General features: G+C 41.1%; 1 protein-coding gene across 3 annotated transcripts in view; it reads right to left on the bottom strand.

Annotated features, from left to right (window-relative positions):
* Positions 1–20,852, bottom strand: part of LOC148901549 (leucine-rich repeat and immunoglobulin-like domain-containing nogo receptor-interacting protein 2) — a 266,334-nt gene that overhangs the window by 191,567 nt on the left and 53,915 nt on the right. For all 3 annotated transcript variants that reach the window (XR_016113739.1, XR_016113749.1, XM_088989208.1), the window contains exon 3: positions 6,952–7,051. The gene's annotated coding sequence lies outside the window, so the exon portion shown is untranslated. The remainder of the gene's footprint in view (positions 1–6,951; positions 7,052–20,852) is intronic.

Genomic DNA, 20,852 nt, shown 5'->3' with positions numbered 1-20,852 from the left:
TTTCAAGTCCACTCCTCATGAATTGGTGCTGTTGTTTTTATAGCACATAAAAAAAAGCATCTGCCACTCCATTGTTTGGATTGAATGGGAGTAAAAACCAATTAAAGTATTTTCCAAGGGCAAACAAATATTTTTTAAACATGAAATAGTTACAGTGAGACCTCAACTTACAAACACCTTATCTTACAAACTTTTCACCTTAAGAACGTCAAATTTATGAACATGAAACCTTATAATAAGCCCTATTTTCATAATACATACCCACCACGGCTGGAGGAGTGACCTTCGGCGGAAGCACACGACCGAACAGCGCAGCCGGCGCTACTTTCCACACCCCGTCTCATTGAATGCACACGTCGATCGCCTACTTGGAGCTTTTTACTGATAATGTTACTATGATGGGACCGAAAAAAAAAAACACCACAGGCTCGTGTTCAGCCCAAGAAGACACAAAATAAAATCACTGTCGTTGAGAAGAAGGAGATAATTGAAAAACACGAACGAGGTGTGCGTTTGTGTGATTTAGTGGCCGAGCACGGCTATGATAAGTCAACCATTGCTCCCATTCTCCGGAACAGAGAAGACATCAAAGGTGCGTCTGTTGCAAAAGGTGTTTCCGTGCTCTCAAAGCGACGGTCTCGGGCAATCGAAGAAGTTGAAAAACTTCTGTTAATTTGGATTCACAAAAAGCAGCTATCCGGCGACAGCGTGAGTAAAGCTATTTTATGCGAAAAGCACGGCTAATTCACGCCGATATCGCCATGCGCCAACCTGGAAGTTCGGCGCTTATTGAGGATTTTAAAGCCAGTAACGGATGGTTCCAGAACATCTGAGGGTGAGGAGGAGAAGGTAATGTTGGCAAAGTGGAATGATGTGCAGGCTTTTACCGAACAGTTCCATCCAGAAAAGACTGGCTATGACAATCATCAACATGATGAACGATAATGTGATGCCTCAGCTTCGTAAGACCTTACAAGTCAGAAAGCAACAGTTGTCAATTAAGAGGTTTTTAATCAGCAAAAATGATGAGGAGTCTGCAAAGAAAGGTGACTGTCCTTCCATACGCTATCAACGACAAAAAAAAAAGGTAAATAAAACTTTATTTTACAGCACAGTTTATTTCTTTAATTGCAGCCCTCGTGTAATATGCCTCTCATTGGACTTTATGATACGATGCAGTGTATTTCTTTCATTACAATACAATAGCACATTTATTATACATAGAATAAGGTATGTCGTGTGTAGTTTTAAGGCTTATTTAGTTAAAAACTATATTTTATGGAAACCTGGGAACGGATTATTCCTATTTTAATGGTTTCCTATTGGAGATACACACTTTTCACCTTACACACTCTGTCTGGGAACCAATTAAGTTTGTAAGTTGAGGTCTCACTGTATTTCCATTCATTAACGTGCAAGGCCAATGAGTTCAATTGTAATCCTCCCGTCCAAAATAATTGAATAATCTGTTGTATTTTTCCTAAAAAAGAGAACAATTATATTTTGGTTGAAATATCAAATGAATAGTTCCTTATCAACTTCACTGTTACAATAAGGTGTATGGGAAGGTTTCTTCAGCCGTCATCTGTACAAAAGTGAGAAATAAGGTGTATGATTTGTGTCAAAATTCTAAAAAAATGTCAGATCGACCCTTGTGAGAATAACGCATTTATGATAACAGAGAGGAACTGAAGGCCGTGCAGATCCAACTGAGGAGGAAGATCAGAGAGGGGAAGGAGGCCTACAGGATGAAAATGGAGGAGCAGCTGCAAGCCAGCAATGTCGCTGGTGTCTGGAAGGGCCTGAAAAACATCTCAGGCCACAAAAGCCCAGTGACATTGAACGAAAAAGACAAGGACTGGGCAGATGAACTGAACCGCTTTTTCAATCGGTTTGACAAGACGCCAGCCGCCCCCGGCCCACCGTCAACTTCACCTGTAGCTGCACCTGCACCAACTCTCACTGTGGCCTTACCCTCCCTGCCCCCTCTCACGACCAGCTTTCCACAACCAACATCTGCCCTCCCAACCGTTGCCACACCCTCAGCCGCCACTCTGCCTCCTGGTTCCTGCCTGTCTGTCACAACTGCGCAGGTGAGGAACCAACTGAGGAGGATGCAGGTGAGGAAGGCAGCAGGTCCGGATGATATCAATTCCTGACTCCTCAAGACCTGCTCCGACCAGCTGTGTGTCATTGTCCAGCACTTGTTCAACCTGAGCCTGAAGCTGGGCAGAGTTCCACAGCTGTGGAAAACGTCATGCCTGGTCCCAGTGCCCAAGATTGCCAACCCCAAAGAGCTCAACAGCTACAGACCGGTGGCGCTGACGTCTCACCTGATGAAGACGCTGGAGAGACTCGTCCTCGCCCACCTGCGACCGCTGGCAAGCTCATCGCTGGACCCGCTACAGTTTGCCTACCAGCCCAGCATCGGTGTGGAGGATGCCATCATCTACCTCCTCCATATGGCGTTGCTGCACCTGGAGAATGCTGGGAGCACGGTGAGGATCACATTCTTCGATTTCTCCAGTGCCTTCAACACCATCCAGCCAAGTCTACTGGGGGACAATCTGCAGCATGCCGGAGTCGACCATCACCTCACATCCTGGATTACAGATTACCTCACAAACAGGCCACAGTACGTGAGAGTAAAGAACTGTGAGTCGGGCAGGCTTCTCTGCAGCACCGGAGCGCCGCAGGGAACAGTCCTGGCTCCATTCCTCTTCACCCTCTACACCTCGGACTTCAATTACAACACCCCAACCTGCCACCTTCAGAAGTTCTCTGACGACTCAGCTATTGTCGGCCTCATTACAGAGGGAGACGATAGGGAGTATAGGGGACTGACAAAGGACTTTGTGGACTGGTGCCACAAATAATAATAAACAGTTCCAGAAAAAAAAACATATTTATTTTTGTCTCTTATTGAAACTGTTAACTGAAACAACATTTTAAACACATCTAAATTGTGTATTTAAACATAATAAAACACACGTGCCATTAATCTGAGAACTCAAACCTGCATTTTTTCCATCTTGTATTTTATGGCAACAGATCATCTGAAATCGATGCATCATAAAGTAGATGCACTCACTTTTCATAGGCGCTCCATTAGGACGTGTCCGTTTTGAGTCACAGCTATCAATATAACTTTCACCGCAAGCTAGGAGACATGCTTATGTTTGTCTCCACAGAAATGCAACCCTCCTCGTCGCATCACTGGCCCAAAGAAGGCGTTTAACAGTGGGAGGCCATGTTCCTGGATGCTTCTTGTGAAAAATGACACAAATCTATCTTCACCTTGCTCTTAATCTCCTCCCTGTGCTCCAGATAAGAGCCCTTTTTTCTCTTGCATTATAAATAAAGCCGGAAAGGCACAAGATCAAAAAGAATAGTGGTGGTCAAACATCCCCACATACAATAGGTCAACATACTTCTCACGTAAACATGCATATGGATAAAAGTGTGATACGAATTCCGACTCTTTATGCATAGGCAAAATTAGTTAGATATTTATTGATTTATTTGCTCTTTTTTTCTCCAACGGAAGAGTTGCAAAAGACTGGCTGTTATTAAGAAAAATTATATATACCCCAGGACAAAACCCTTGCAGTTAAGTAGCAAAATAAATGTCACGGCGCAAAATGCTGGAGAGTGAAGAATTGCAAATATTTCATAAAAAAATATTTTTATTTTGTAAAGTGTGATCATCATGATCATCAAAATTAAGGCCTCGGTGAAATGAAAAAATGTTGATGATAAAGGGACCTGGACACGGTTTGTGTGTCTGAATCAAGTGTGGCCTTGGCAGAAGGGCTTTGCGAGGTAGGCGAGCATACCATAGCGTGACGATGAGAGCGGTGGAGTAGGGTGATGGAGGCCTTTGGATGAAATTTAAGTGCACCGTGATGTGTGCTCCTTTCGGAGTCATATAATTTCATCAGTGAATCTTATTTTAAAGCCCTAACCTTTCTTCAAACTCTAACATTGGCTTTAAGCTCAAATGTGAAATCCTATAACTTTCTTCCAGGACCCGAAAATACAGTAAAGTCTCGTTATATCGATATCGGTTATATCGATAGTACCGCTTATTACGATACTATTTTCATTTCCCTTGCACATTTCTAGTCTTTTTATGTATAATTAGTACCGTTTAGTACGATACCCGGTTATTACGATAATCCGGTTATTACGGTGCTCCTTTTCATCCCCCGCCGGCCATTTTTGTTGTTTATATCGATATATCCGTCGCGCCATTGGTCAACTTGGTCACGTGTCTTGTTACGTGAGCCACCATCGGTCGCGCCATTGGTCGACTTGGTCACATGAGCCGCCATCGGTCGCGCTATTGGTCGACTTGGCCGTGTGACTTTGTCACGTGACACGCCATCGGTCGCGCCATTGGTCAACTTGGTCACGTGTCTTGGTTACGTGTCACGCCATCAGTCGCGCCATTGGTCGACTTGGTCAGGTGACTTGGTTACGTGCCCAGCACCCGTGTAGCAGAGCCATTTTCATTTTCAGACGCTAGCTCGTGTGTAGCAGACGAGATTGAAGTGTTTGTGTTAAAAGGTAAAAATGGGAAGCAGAAGAAGATTGATGACTTTTTTAAATTGTATACATAATACAGTAAGATGTAAGCGTTGCAGTTTCCCTGTTGTGTTATGTACATGCCCACTGTACTGTATATGAATGCAATCGTTTTTTGCAACAATGTTTCTTGTTTTGTCTGCTGAAGCGCGATGATTTTGAAAATTATTAACATTCCATACTGTGTATTAAAGGACAGCCGATGTCACTTTTTATTCAAATGCAAATAAAAATGACTTCACACCAAGACGTCTTGCATTGCTTGTGAATCCAAACAATGGCTTCAGATTCGGATAATATGCTTTCTTGTTACACATCCAGTTATGAATATGTTTCAAATACACTGTAGTTCTGAAGATTAAAGCATACATTTTTACAATCATTAAAGAATTATATGTGCCATTTTGAGGCAACATTGGGGGAACATCTCTCACCCAAAAAAAAGGGAGCTAATGGCCAGCTCCGTTTCTTATATGGCGCTTGGCTGCCCTCTTTTGGTGGCTTTTGTTTAATGCAGTTCGGCGCAGGATCGGATATATCGATAGTCCCGGTTATATCGATATTTTTTCGGACTCCCTTGGATATCGATATAACGAGACTTTACTGTATGTGTTTAATGGTTTAATGAGTAACATTTGCATCATTTCCAAACCCTAATTGTATTACATTTACTTGAAACATTAAGTTTGCAGTATCTTGAAACTTTCAGTTTCGTGTAAAACCCTTTTACCAGCTTGAAAGTTGAACTTAGAAGACTTTTCCCATCTTAAAACTCAAATTTGAAACCTGAACTCACTTTTGAAACTGAAATGCTAATTATCATCCAATTGATATTGTAACACTCACACAAACTGACAAAAATGAACGTTATAAAAGGATAAAATCCAGAACGAATGGGAGCCAATTTTTACCCTGGGAGCAATCCAAAATCATTTTAGTTTTATGACATTAAATTGTGCATCCATCTCACGTTCTTGTCTGTCCAGCGCAGATTGTGGATATCGCTGCTGTTATTCCCTTCTTTTATGTCCCAGTTCGAGAATTCCAAGTTAGCTTTCTGAGCATCAAACTAATCTGTGAGTCACTGAGTCCTATTTCCAGTCGCACTGTTTATGCCAAAGGCGACATTAAGGGGGGGGGGGGGTGACTGGGGGGTAAAGAAAAGAAAATCTCATGAGGGATTTATGGTGAATAAAAAAGCTATTAGCAAAGATTAAAGTGATTTTATATGCGCTGTTACAACTCATGAGGATGTGTACTGGTTTTACTGGTGCGACAATGAAGCAGTGTAAATTTAACCCTTTCAAAGATTCTTTAATTGATATGCAAGAGTCTCGAGTCTCGAGTCTCTGTGTTAAAGTTGTGCATCAGTCACGACATTTGAAACCTTAAACCTGGCTTGATACACTTATTCAAACCCCTAACTAGTTTTTCGAGCTCTAACACAAGGCTGAAAACCTCATTCTAAACCAGGACCATAACGTTGACTAGTGGTGGAAGGATTGATTCGAACAGCAAGAGTCTCGAGTCTCGAGTCTCTGTGTTAAAGTTGTGCATCAGTCACGACATTTGAAACCTTAAACCTGGCTTGATACACTTATTCAAACCCCTAACTAGTTTTTCGAGCTCTAACACAAGGCTGAAAACCTCATTCTAAACCAGGACCATAACGTTGACTAGTGGTGGAAGGATTGATTCGAACAGCAATCATTGCAAGACCAAGTCAGGATCAATATTTTATCCAGGTCCTCCGATTTGCTCCCACGTTCAAAAAAAATACATGGCAGGCTGATTGAGCGCTCTAAATTGGCCCTAGGTGTGAGGGCGTGTGGTTTCTGCATGCCTTGTGATTGGCTGGACACCAATTCAGTGTGTCCCTCGCCTACTGCCCAAATACGGCTGGGATCGGCTCCAGTACCCCATGATGAGGGTAAAGGAGATCGGAAATTTTCTGGATGAATGAAACCGAAATCCTAATTTGAATCAATTTTCCTTCCTTAAACCCAATTTAAAAAACATCACAGGTAACCTCCATTTAAAACTATAATATTTATTTGGAAACTTTACTTTGAAACATTTTTAAATCATAAAACCTACATTGAAACACTAACCCAAGCTTGAAAGTCTTCTCTAAAACCCAAATCATGGCCGAAGCCCGAAACAGGTGTGAAAGCTTTATTTGAAACACACAGTGGCTTAAAACTGTAATCTGCAGTGAATCCCGACCACACCCCTTTTACTAATTTAACACATGAGTTTTGGATGTGCATACTTCAGTCAAAATATCAATAAATTGAACTCTTGCCTCTTGTAAATGAGTCACACAACTCAAAACCACAAAAGGGTAACAGCATCTCATCATACCTGGGATGGTATCCGACGTCAAAATTCTGGTTGACCACTAAAGACGTCGATCCGAGACCTGGGCTGCGTGGGACGCTCCTCGCAGGTTCCTGCCCGCTGGCTGAAAAGCAAAGAAACAAATGAGAGGCGACGTGGCGAGTGAGCTCGCCCACTTGAACCAACTGAGCCGCTGCAAATGTTCCGCCATCCGGAATAAAACAATCCTGGAAGAAATGTCAGTCCGAGCGAGAGCGGGAGAAAAATGCACAGTCCTCGCATGGCCGACTTGTTCATTTTTACGCCTAAACGGCAAAACCGCGTCGGCTCGTTGTGCCACCGTTCCAATACGGAAAGACAAGCAAGTGGAGATGTTTTTTTTTTAGTTTAACCTGGGAAAGCTCCTGAAACGTCTCTGCTCACCCACGTGTGACATTTATTTTCCTTGCAAGACCCAAAAATGTTCAGAAATAAACTGACCAGCAGTATGACAAACCCTTTTTCAATGTTTGCTTTGGGAAGCTTATGAAAACTCCAACTTATCCCGGGGTTAAGGTTGTTTCGAAAGTACCCTAAAAATAGTTGTGGATCAAATTGACCCATTGCATGGTTTAACAATCCAATGACGTTCTTTTGGCAATTTGAATTCTTAGTAATGTTTTGTTTTTTTGTATTCTTTTCTGATTTGTTTCTTAAGTACAACGGAGGTTGTTGGGTTAAATATTGTTCTTTTCTTCTGGTTCAGTTCTTCATTTGTGTCGTCTAAATATTCAATCAGCAGGAAGCAAGGTGATATACAAAAAAATAATATTTATTTATCAAGCAGCTTGAGAGTGTTCTTCAGGGAAGAGGGGACAGCAAAAAGGCAGGAGCAAGAGCAAGAGTGGTTGGCAGAGCGCGTCCCAAGCAGATATAGACAACAGGAGTGATGTCACTTTGGAAAGGACATATCATCTGCTAAATACAATCATGAATGAAACATGATAGCTTATGGTTTTTACTGAGCTAAGTACATGTATACTAACATAGAGAAATAACTAAACTACATACATATATGGACTTACTAATTGATCAGAATAAGTAGAAATGAAATAACATGGGATGTTTTTAGGATGTGTTTTTAACTAGTTCTAACAGAGGTCATGGGTCAAATTGAATGCCACACGCTTAACCATTCTGTTATTGTGTTGGTGAAATTGATTTGTTTTCACCATTTATCAATTCAAAGTTCAACTTATAAAGTTTCGTCAATGAAAACTGATAAAAATAAGGAAAACTGGGTTGGTGCAAACATTTTCATAACACTAATCCATTTTCAAAATAGATTTGTATTTCACCAAGAATTTTGGATTTGCAGTTTTTTTTCTCGTTATGACAGACAGCATATGTTGACTGGCTTCAAAGCAGTAATACACACACACACACACACACACACACACACACACACACACACACATATATATATATATATATATATATATATATATATATTGTGATATCATGAGAGGCTGGCTTTCAGCGGGACAGGACAAGAAGTGCAATGGACGACAGGTTTGGATACAAACAAAGGTTTTAATCAAAGGTTTCAGGGGGGATTCACAAGCAACAAAGGTTTGAATAGTGTCTCTTCCAATACTTAAATCAAAATAAAGTCTCTTCTGAGGTAAAACTGAAGACGGAGTTCTTTTCCAAGAGTCTCTAGGCCTCACCCTTCTTGACGTCCTCCTCATGTAGCCTAGCCACCTTAGCAAGGTCCAAATCCAGTGTCCTGTCGTGTGGTCCCAACTGGCAATGAGTTCTACGCAGCAATCAACTTCTTCACAGAGCACAGCAATCGAGCTTGTCTTTCCCCAAGCTGCACACGCAGAGGCTCTCTGCCTTAAGAGCCTTGCCTGCCAATCCCACCCTGATGAGCTGCAGGTGTGTGGTTTTAATTGCTGCCTTCCACCAGATGGGGCCAAGACTCTCTCTGCCATCTAAGGGGGATGTATTTGCCCTCCAGGACACAGCCTCTCGTGACATCACAATATATATATATATACATATATATATATTGTATATATATACAGTAAAGTCTCGTTATATCGATATCGGTTATATCGATATTACCGCTTATTACGATATTATTTTCGTTTCCCTTGCACATTTCTAGTCTTTTTATGTATAATTAGTACCGTTTAGTACGATACCCGGTTGTTACGATAATCCGGTTATTACGGTGCTCCTTTTCATCCCCCGCCGGCCATTTTTTTTGTTTACATCGATATATCCGTCGCGCCATTGGTCAACTTGGTCACGTGTCTTGTTACGTGAGCCGCCATCGGTCGCGCCATTGGTCGACTTGGTCACATGAGCCGCCATCGGTCGCGCTATTGGTCGACTTGGCCGTGTAACTTTGTCACGTGACACGCCATCGGTCGCGCCATTGGTCAAATTGGTCACGTGTCTTGGTTATGTGTCACGCCATCAGTCGCGCCATTGGTCGACTTGGTCAGGTGACTTGGTTACGTGCCCAGCACTCGTGTAGCAGAGCCATTTTCATTTTCAGACGCTAGCTCGTGTGTAGCAGACGAGATTGAAGTGTTTGTGTTAAAAGGTAAAAATGGGAAGCAGAAGAAGATTGATGACTTTTTTAAATTGTATACATAATACAGTAAGATGTAAGCGTTGCAGTTTCCCTGTTGTGTTATGTACATGCCCACTGTACTGTATATGAATGCAATCGTTTTTTGCAACAATGTTTCTTGTTTTGTCTGCTGAAGCGCGATGATTTTGAAAATTATTAACATTCCATACTGTGTATTAAAGGACAGCCGATGTCACTTTTTATTCAAATGCAAATAAAAATGACTTCACGCCAAGACGTCTTGCATTGCTTGTGAATCCAAACAATGGCTTCAGATTCGGATAATATGCTTTCTTGTTACACATCCAGTTATGAATATGTTTCAAATACACTGTAGTTCTGAAGATTAAAGCATACATGTTTACAATCATTAAAGAATTATATGTGCCATTTTGAGGCAACATTGGGGGAACAAAAAAGGGAGCTAATGGCCAGCTCCGTTTCTTATATGGCGCTTGGCTGCCCTCTTTTGGCGGCTTTTGTTTAATGCAGTTCGGCGCAGGATCGGATATATCGATAGTCCCGGTTATATCGATATTTTTTCGGACTCCCTTGAGTATCGATATAACGAGACTTTACTGTATATATGAAATATATACTGCTTCCAGTTTTAAAGCTGACCTTTGACAAACAGGCGGGTTAGAAAAGAGTCGAAAAACCCAAGATGGTGACATATTTACACATTATTGAGTAAGGTTGACAGCACAGTGTTTGTTTGATGTGTCAGAGATTATCATCTGCAACCCTGTCAATGCCCTTATTGATTATGTCTTGGGGACTTGGGCACAAACACCTTGATGGCTGTCAAAAACTGGGTTACAGTAAGTCTCAGAAAATGTGATAAGATGGAAATTTAGCGGGGGAAAAATAAGCCGCACAGAACTGCTTGTGGGTCAATATGTCAATAGCAATGTTGTGATAATGATTGAATACCAAGACTGTCTGGTCTCTTTCCTAATAAGAAGACCGATAATGCTCTCACTCAAAAGGAAAAGATTTGGGTTGTAATGAAATATTTGGTTGGTGATGAGTGCTCACCATTCTTCTTCAATGAAGTCACAATTAATTAACAAATTCCACATCATCGAGATAATCTTCTACTTGGTTCTTTACAAGGGCAGCTGCTGATCCACCTCCAGGAGTGATTTGAGTGTGTTGCCACGCGGCAATTTGCAAGGCCGTTTAATTGAAGAAAAGGCTTAATGAGGCTCCCCAAGGATTGGAATGTAGGCTCAGGTAGGGAAAGACACGGTCAACAGGATCAGCGTAAAAACCTGTAAAATTGCCATGAGAGGGCTTAGCTGCGGCATGACATATTCAGTTCATCAAATCTTCACGTTAAATATTGGGGAAGGGATTTCTTTTTTATTTTGTTTTATTCATAATAACAAACTATGGTTAAAAAAACACATGACAATATGCATTGAGACACCTTAACATGAGAGTGCCATTGTGCAATGGTACCGCCACTAATAAAGTGGTTGCTTACTAAAGTGGTTACTGGTGGAAGACAGTGTGCAGTTGGTGGATGTATTTGTTGCAACAGTGTCAGTAATTGCAGTACAATTTTAGTTGTGCAAATCTATCGAGAGTCCTTCAGGTCCTGAAAGTGTCTGGTGCTGTAGAATACAAATCGAGGACAATCAAGTATGTACAGAGCTGGAGCTACCATGATCAATAAATGTATCTTTCATTTGTTTTGTCGCATTATTTTTTATTTCCTTATATTTTATTTAAAACATATTCGATTGTTGTGCGGCGAGACAGCAAGCAGGTGGAAAGTTGATAAAAGTTCACTCAGCCAGATGCAGGAAGGGTATTGTGAGTTTTCTTTATTTGAAGTTGATATCAGTTTTCGGCAGACCCCAGGTAACACTGCTCTCCAGGTTGTCCTTTGTCCCTCTTCTTCCTCCTCGAAGCGACTGGCTCAGGCTGGCTTTAAAGGTGCACCACCTGAGCTTCTGGCCAATCAGGTCCCAGCGGCAATTGGCCATTCCCAGGTGGTTGCAATCACCTTCTCAGAGTTAATTAGTGGTCGCCCAACTCAACTGTTTTGGATGGGGAGAAATGCGCACCTTTCTCCCATCCAAAATCCATGAAACGCAAAATTATTTCAAATTTCTTTTAGCATCATGACATCGATCCAACGACTGAATACATACAATATGTCATACTGAGATTCAGTGGAATTTTGAAACAATGGTCTCCTCGATAAATTGACACAACAGATTGTACTTTTTACATTTAATTGTCTCAATATCATATTCTCATCTTAATCAGAAAACCTTGCAGTTTTATAGAGGTAAATCGCAGAGGCCGACAATCGGTCAGACTGATGTAAGGTATGTCAGTTAGAAATATGGATGGCGGCATACTGATGACAACCTCTGATAAACTTTTATAATAATCATAAATGTTCAAAGAAAAAGGGATCTTAATAATATTCGTTATTTTCAACACTATTTAACAGTTTCATCAAGAGAGTCAGCGGATGACATGCTGAAGTCAGAATGATTTGTCAAGTACATCAATTTAAAGTTGATGTTTGCACTTGTGTTGATTGTTTATGAATCGAAAATAGATTTTTGGGGTGGCCAAATGTTGGCCATTCAAAAGTTTGCGGACCTACCATTAACCATCTGACAGCCACACATCAAATTGGAGTGGGAAGGGATAAATGGTGGTGACATTGAAGTCCGATCAATTCCATCTAGCAAGGTTCCTCGCTGTTGAAACAAACGACCACGGTTTTCCACAAGGCTGAAGTCACTTTGTGTCTTTCAAATGAAACATCTTGAGTTCGATTGATTCATTTCTTTCAGAAAAAGTGCCACCACAGTGTTGGATTACCACGAAGTTCGCTTGATTTGTGTCATCCTGAAAGAATACTGTGGATTTTGAGAGGGGGCTTAGGTGCTTTCATACATGCAGCATGTCTGCCACTATCCTCTACAAGTGGTCATTCAACAAATGTCAGAAAGAAAGAATAGCGAACGAAACCAATAATTCTCAAGATTCTAAAAGGAGAGGAGTAGCAGTACCGTACATTGCAGGAGTTTCTGAAAAATTACAAAGAGTCCTTTGGCAACATAAAATTCCTACTTATTTCAAACAGATAAACACGTTAAGGCAAAAATTAGTGCATCCAAAAGATAGGCTACCAAATGAAAAACAAAGTAATGTAGTTTATTCCATACATTGTAAGAATGAAAATTGTAAAGAGCAGTACATTGGGGAGACTCAACAAATTCTCAAAAAAAGACTTTATCAACATCGCAGGGATAATACTAGTGGGCCTCAATCGGCAGTACATTTGCACCTAAAAGCTAGCAACCACTCATTTGACGACAATGAGGTTAAAATCTTAGCGAAAGAACATAGATGGTTTGAAAGGGGGGTAAAAGAGGCGATTCTTATAAAACAACAAAATCCTTCATTAAACCGGTCTGGTGGGGTGAGGTTCAATTTGGATCGTTCATACAATAGCCTGCTCAGGCAAAACAGGTTAGGCAACTTTCGCAATGCTGATGAGGGTCGTTATGCTGATGAGGTGATACCGGGGGGAGTGGGGGTAATAGGCCAGTCGTTAGTCAGGAATGTAGGAACAATCAGTGGGGCCACAGGGAGGGGTCCCGCGCCCCCCAACCTGAGAGTAGGGACCTATCATAGCTGTGTCCGGCGCCACCAGGTCTGGACATTAGGGATATATAAATGGGGCCGATACGACCAGTCAGACTTTAGTTCGCTGACGAAGCCTCTTGGATAGGAGGCGAAACGTCCGAAACCTTCACTTTTGTACAGATGACGGCTGAAGAAACCTTCTCATCGATGGACCACTCCTGTACGACTGAGAGCTTACACAGACGTATCCTCTACAAAGTATCGACAGAGTAAAAACTACCGTCCCCATAAACGAGCAACAGTAGGCTAACAATGGAATGCAACCGTTGTGGGTCATGTACTTTGAATTCAATTGAAAAATCTTTCAGAAGATATGGTTAAAAAAAGGCTGCAGTGCAATAACTCCACACAACACACAACAGTGCAACACCTCAAGATAATTACCACAGCATCACTACAGTGATTATTAGGCAATATGCAATTAGTTTCAGATGGTTGCCAAGGACAACAGATATGTACTGCTACATGAACTTAGTATGATTGGAACTAAGCCTCAAGTGTGAGACACGCTGCATGAAAAGAATTAAAGAGCCCCCAATGAGTTCCTTTTCTTTATCTGTGCCTCTTCAAATAGACTAGACAAGAAGCTAATTAGACATTTTGCCGTGTGTGTTTCAAATGCAAAATGAGAATAAAAAAAGAAAAGACAACAGAGAGGGTAAGGAGAGATGGGGGGAATTTGGTTCCAAAGGTCGCGTAAATGTCAGACATGAGTCGGGACAAACTTTTCCTCACAGGCGGTAGTGCAAACTTTGAATAAAACACTAAGAGGGACGTGGAAAAAAAGGTTAAAGAAGGTGACACTGTAAGTGAATCCAAACAAGAAAAGAAATGTTGGCATTCCTAAATCAGAGCGACAGATATCATGACAAAGTGAAAGAAACAGCGTAAGATTAATATTAACTCAACTGTGAAGCTCAAACAAAAACAACATTACTGGTACTTTACTGCCATTGCTCAGTCATGTTTGTCACTTCATGAGGTATACCACCATTTATACTGTCAATAAAACAATCGCCTCAATTTGATTAATAAAGCACATTTCACACACCCAAGACAAACTGCATGCACATTACAATGGCAAAAAAACAAAATGAATCCAACAACAGTGGAAAAAAAACAATAAAGTGAGGAGCATGTGAACTTAAAAATAGGGAAACAGATAGCATATGGGGCAATGACATGATATGCAAAAGACGGCCACAAGCAAGTCCACTTTCTTTTTAGAAGTAGACTAGAGGAGCGTAATTGCTGTCTGGGTTACGAGCAGTGGCTTTAACCAGTGCACCCGGGGCTCTATGACCAAACCAATTGTACTCTTTGTAACGCAATGGAGAGTTTTCCGTCTGTCATTCAAACAGACATATACAGTAGATAGACAGATACAGTAGATCGGACGGACGGACAGTGGACGGACGGACGGACTGATTGACTGACTGACTGACTGACTGACAGACAGACAGATAGATAGATAGATAGATAGATAGATAGATAGATAGATAGATAGATAGATAGATAGATAGATAGATAGATAGATAGATAGATAGATAGATAGATAGATAGATAGATAGATAGATAGATAGATAGATAGATAGATAGATAGATATTCATAGTGAAAATACAATAATTACTGCAATGCCAGAATGTCTTCAAAAATGCACAGAGGAGATTCAATGTCATAACTCACATCAGCGATCAATAGAGCAATAGCAGAGAGAGCTGAATGGCTGATTAAACACCATTATAATGTTAGCCTTGGGGGTCGTGTCTGATTGCTTTTAATAAAAGACACTGAGAAACACTCCTCAAGTATCTTGTCCTGAAGATTCGGTGTGGCTAATGCTTTGCTGAAGGACACATTTGCATTGTGTCAATGGGCTCGAAGTCACATGCCCGAGAGCACCTTTTTGATTTTAATCTGTTTACATGATACAGAATTGTATCAGTTGTAATTAGGAAAAATATCAGACAACAGGGCAATATGCAAAATTCTTATTAATTTGCCTTCACACTTGTCTGTGCTTATGTTGCTACACTGCACATCAGTGGATTGCACACGTTGGCCTTTCATTATGAATATTATTAAAATGAGATCGAAAAGTGTTCATTGATCTGCCTTACCAGTTTCTCTGTTCAAGTTGCTATATTGCTATATATTACTCCATTCAGATAAACATCAGTGTTTAGCAGTTTTCACTATTTTTCATTGGCCGCGGTTCTCTGTCAAACATTTTTATCTTATACACACATGCACTGTATGAAGTGATTAAGAAAACAATAAAATCAGGCCCTGTACAGTAAATAATAATAATAACACTATGAGACTAATAAAAGCAAATCCAATCCAACAACAACAACAATAATAATAATAATAATAATAATAATAATAATAATAATAATAATAATAATAATAATAATAATAATAATAATAATAATCCTCAGCCTCCCTGGATAGGTCTATTCAGGGGTTCTAGAGGGGCGGGTCCGTCGAGCCTCAGATTGACGAGGAACAGTGTGGTTTTCGTCCCGGCCGCGCAACAGTGGACCAGCTCTACACCCTTAGCAGGGTCCTCGAGGGTGCATGGGAATTCGCCCAACCAGTCTACATGTGCTTTGTGGACTTGGAGAAAGCGTTTGACCCTGTCCCTCGTGGAGTTCTGTGGAGGGTGCTTCGAGAGTATGGGGTACAGGAGCGCCTGATATGGGCCGTTCGGCCCCTATACGACCTATGTCAGTGTCATGTTCGCATTGCCGGCAGTAAGTCGGAATCGTTTCCAGTGAGCGTTGGGCTCCGCCAAGGCTGCCCTTTGTCACCGATTCTGTTCATAACCTTTATGGACAGAAATTATAGGCGCAGCCGAAGCGTTGAAGGTTGTGGTGTCCTCAGTATAGCATCTCTGCTTTTTGCAGATGATATGGTACTGTTGAGGCCTTCAAGTGGAGCTCTCCAACCGTCTCTCGAGTGTTTCGCAGCCGAATGTGAAGTGGTTGGGATGAGAATCAGCACCTTCAAATCTGTGACAATGGTCCTCAGTTGGAAAAGGGTGGAGTGCCCTCTCCGGTTTGGGGATGAAATTATCTGGGAGTCTTGTTCACGAATGAGGGTGTGAGGGAGCGAGAGGTCGACAGGCGAATCGGTGCGGCGTCTGCAGTGATGCGGACTTTGTACCGATCTGTTGTGGTGAAGAAGGAGCTGATCCAAAAAGCAAAGCTCTGAATTTACCGGTCGATCTACATCCCAACCCTCATCTATGGCCACGAGCTATGGGTTGTGTCCGAAAGAACGAGATCCCGGATGGAAGCGGCCGAAATGAGCTTTCTCCGTAGGGTGTCCGGGCTCTCCCTTAGAGATAAGGTGAGGAGCTCGATCATCCGGGAGGGGCTCAGAGTTGAGCCACACCTCCTCCACATCGAGAGGAGCCAGATGAGGTGGCTCGGGCATCTGATTAGGATGCCCCCTGGACGCCTCCCTGGTAAGGTGTTCCGAGCATGCCCCACTGGCAGGAGACCCCGGGGACGACCCAGGACACGCTGGAGAGACTATGTCTCCCAGCGGCCTGGGAATGCCTCGGGATCCGCCAGGACAAGCTAGAAGAAGTGGCTGGGGAGAGGGAAGTATGGGCTTCCCTCCTGACTGCAGCTGCCCCCACGACGCGACCCCGGATAAGCGGGAGAAGATGGATGGATAGATGGATGGTTGGATAGTTTTTTTTTTTTGTTCTTTTGACTTCAAGACGGCGCCGCAAAAGTGGCTGCCTTTCCGGCAGCTCATGTATTTTGTTTTTCTACTTTCATTCCTTTCATCACTTTGCGGCTGTGAAATGTAAATTTCTCCACTGCGAGACTCATAAAGGCAAATCCGATCCAATCCAATCTCTTGGAAATGTGGAGCAGCCCGTGGTTTCTCCAAGCCAACTGGACAAGCTGTTGTCATGAAATGGTGAATGGCCAGGTGCTAAGGAGGGATTGCATGCTATCAAAAAGGGGATTGTTTTAAGTCAGCATTATGGAAATAGCGCAGGCACATCACAAGGTGGATTTGTATAGCCTGGCCATGCTCACAAGGGCCAAATGAAGCACTGACTCATGTCCGGCGAGCCCCACAGACAATTTCACAGTTATTAGAGTGCTCTGGTGATGATACTAGTGCAGCGTGTTCTACCGGAGACAAATTCCTTGTGTGTTCTACATACTTGGCGATAAAGATGATTCTGAGTCTGGAAGAAAAGTGTATGCCTATTCTAGCACTTCTGAATCCATGGAATTGTATGCAATCTCTTGGAGGACATACATATATGTATAGCGTAAAAAAAAACACAGAATACCTACTGTAGTATTTTACAATGATATATTTTCAGTTATTCATGAAGGTAGCTGGTGTGAGAGAAGATGATGCACAAAACCAGGATAGATGGACATTGATTCGCTGTGGCGACCTCTAAAGGGAAAAGCCAAATAAAATATTATTTTTATAAGAACTAATAAATCATCATCATCATCATCATCATCATCATCATCATCATCATCATCATCATCATCATCATCTTTATTATCATAATCATAATATACCAGAACAAGCTGCTCATGTTGCTTTGACTTTAAAACACACACAAAAAAATTAAATGGCAATGGCACACTCCATGATTTTCTTTTTCTTTTTTTTAATCACCTCTTGAGAGTCAGTCTCATAAAACGCCAATTTCATGGGTGTTGGCGATGATGCTAAAGGGATACCAGTACAGTACAATGAGAATCCGTCTGATAAATCTGCAACGTGTTATACAATGCATAGTACCTCTATCTAATATCCAAAGTAAGAGCAAAAAAATGGTATGAGTTGCATGTGTGTCACAGTCTAAGGTGTCCGTATGGTATCAGTTATTCTTAAACATTCATTCATTCAACCATTCGTTCAATCATTAATTTTTCAGACCACATTTTCCACACTTGGGTGACATAGTGTGCTGGAGCTTGTCCCAGCTGTAGGCATTAGGCGAGGGACACCCCGAACTGGTTGGCAGCCAATCACAGGGCACAGAGAAACAAACATAATTTGTGTTCACATTCAGACCTAGGAACAATTTGGAGTGTCCAATCAGCATGTCATGCATGTTTTTATAGGATGGGAGGAAACCAGAGTACACTAGGACAACATGCAAATTCCTGATTTATTAACAATTTAAAAAAATGTCCCTAATATATAGACTACAGATGGATTTCAGCTCAAAAAATGATCCATTGCATACATAAACCGCTTCGACCCAATACAACTTTCATATTGACATAGATTGTACCTCAAGGTTACATTTGTCGATTGACAGGAGAAATAAGTGAATTGAGTACATTCAATTCTGTGGGATGCACTTAATGTCACTTAGGATAAAGGGTTTGATTATTATGACACACGAGGCGTTCTGCCTTTTGTGCTTGCTACAAATCAATGTTTTTATCGCTCAGAGCAATGGAAAGCCTCCAGCTACATGATTAAAATGTACTAATTTCAACAAGCAATTATAACTAAACATACAAGGGGGAAAATTGTAGTCTCCCTTGCAACCTGGACAACTTGTATAGTTCCAAATGCTTAACAACTCTGTTATTACAGAGTTATTAAGCTTTTTTCAAAGGGCAGGAAAACCACAAGCCCCTTTCCCCATATGATGGATGACTTGTCTGAATGGTTGAGTGATATGAAGTGGGCTACTGGCCAAATGTGAACATTTTCTCCCTTATGATCAAAGTCCAGCTTAGTCCTGAATGTTGCATGTCGTTTTTAAATAATTATACGTAGGGGTGTGTTAGGAGTGTTTCTTTTTTCCTCCATCATGTGTGGATGCGCTCATAGTAAAAAAAAAAAAAACAATTATTCTGAGGAAGACCAGTACACATGTACTTTATTTAAGATTCCGTGCTGCGGTTACAGTTTTAATTAAATCTCACTTCTGCCACAATTTGTTTTCAGTGGTTTGAATGGACTATTCACCTGCAATCTGACTGGGATCTATGCAATCACTAGCTGCCTGGGAAAGCGTTAGCGGTGATCATGTTTGGGATATAACATTACCCCAAAATTTTTGCCAGTTGAGGCTAAACACACATCAAAATGTCAGCTCCTTTATTCAATTGGTTGCACGTCAACGAGATGCTCTTTGGTGTGGGGATTCCAGCTGTGACAAATGCAATCTCTTAAGCTTGACCTTTCCTCATGGACAATCTTAAGCGACTCCAACCGACCGTAGAATGATATAGTGGAGGAAAAAAAATCAACGTGAAAAAAAACCCAAATTAGTTTGCTGACATGCCTGCTGTTCTTCCCTTCAGCACTATCAGTTGCCATTTTGGCAGAGACACTTTCCAGACGAGGGAGGAATCGATCACAGCACAGTCAAGGTTCTGTGATTTAGCAGCCTGAAAATCAATACAGTGCTCCCTAATAAAGACCAGTGCACTATTTCCATTCATTATTTGCATTGATCAGCCACTAAATATTTTTTACATTCGGTCAATTTAGTGAACCTTTCCCATAAAGTTACGTTGACTGCTATTAAAGGGGAGATATTATGGGAAAGCGACTTTTTGATTGCTTATATACAATTTACCACAACCCAAATGTGCAAGGTTTTGAGACATTTCATAATCATTGAAAGTGATGTGACAACAGACAAAGGAGACAACAGGAAGAGAAATGAATTGGAAATGGAATACGTCGTATACTGGCTTTGAGGTCCGTCCAGTAAATCACACAACTATTTTTTTCATCCTACTCCATTACAGTATTCAAAGTATGTTGCCAAATTACAGACCTCCGTACTGTTTTCTTGTTGGGTGTCTCACAATTGAAATTATAACATAGTCGCTACCGAAATAGGGATAGCGGTACGCCCTCACACTATATGAATCATCCAAATCACTTAGTCAGCATACTCCCCTGCTTTTTGTTTTGCGTTTGTTTTCTCCTCAAGAACGACAAGGCCCCAGTATTGGCGTCATAAAAAAAAAAAGAAAAAGAAAACAATCGAAACACTACTCGGGGACTACAGATGTGGGAAAAAAGTTATTCTTCAAACAAAGAAAGGTCTGAATTAATGATGATAGTCTTATGGTAATGTAGAAACTACAGTGGAGTCCTCTCACCCCACTCTGAGCCAAAAGGAAAGCTGGCGGCAAATTGCTTAATTTAATAGGATCATAGTTGTGTAATGATATAGAAATGTTGTAATAAGATGTATGATGTGGTTGCTTGCGTTTAGTTTTTAGGTTGCACTAATTTATTCTGATGTTCTCAGCTGGTGTGTAATGTTGCTTTACAAAGAAGCTTTTAGTGTTCTTGGTCATTAAAGAGAAAAAAAAGGTTAACTTGAATTTTTATTGTATTTTAATGTATTATCATCACTATTATTATTATTATTATTATTATTATTATTATTATTATTATTATTATTATTATTATTATTATTATTATTATTATTATTATTATACTTTTTATCAACTTTTATTTAAAGTCATAGAAATTCACCAGATAACCAGTAAAAATTTAGAGTGCCATTCACAAATTTGTTCGGGTTTTGTTTTTTCTTGCAGAGGTTGCTGATAAAGTGTCGCTCAGACCTCTGGCAAT

The sequence above is a fragment of the Hippocampus bargibanti genome, linkage group LG02 (assembly GCF_051943395.1).
Source record: "Hippocampus bargibanti isolate YZ-2025 linkage group LG02, ASM5194339v1, whole genome shotgun sequence".
NCBI classification, from domain to species: Eukaryota; Metazoa; Chordata; class Actinopteri; order Syngnathiformes; family Syngnathidae; genus Hippocampus; species Hippocampus bargibanti.
Note: the sequence above shows the minus strand (reverse complement) of the source record. Positions and strands in the feature narration are given on the sequence as shown.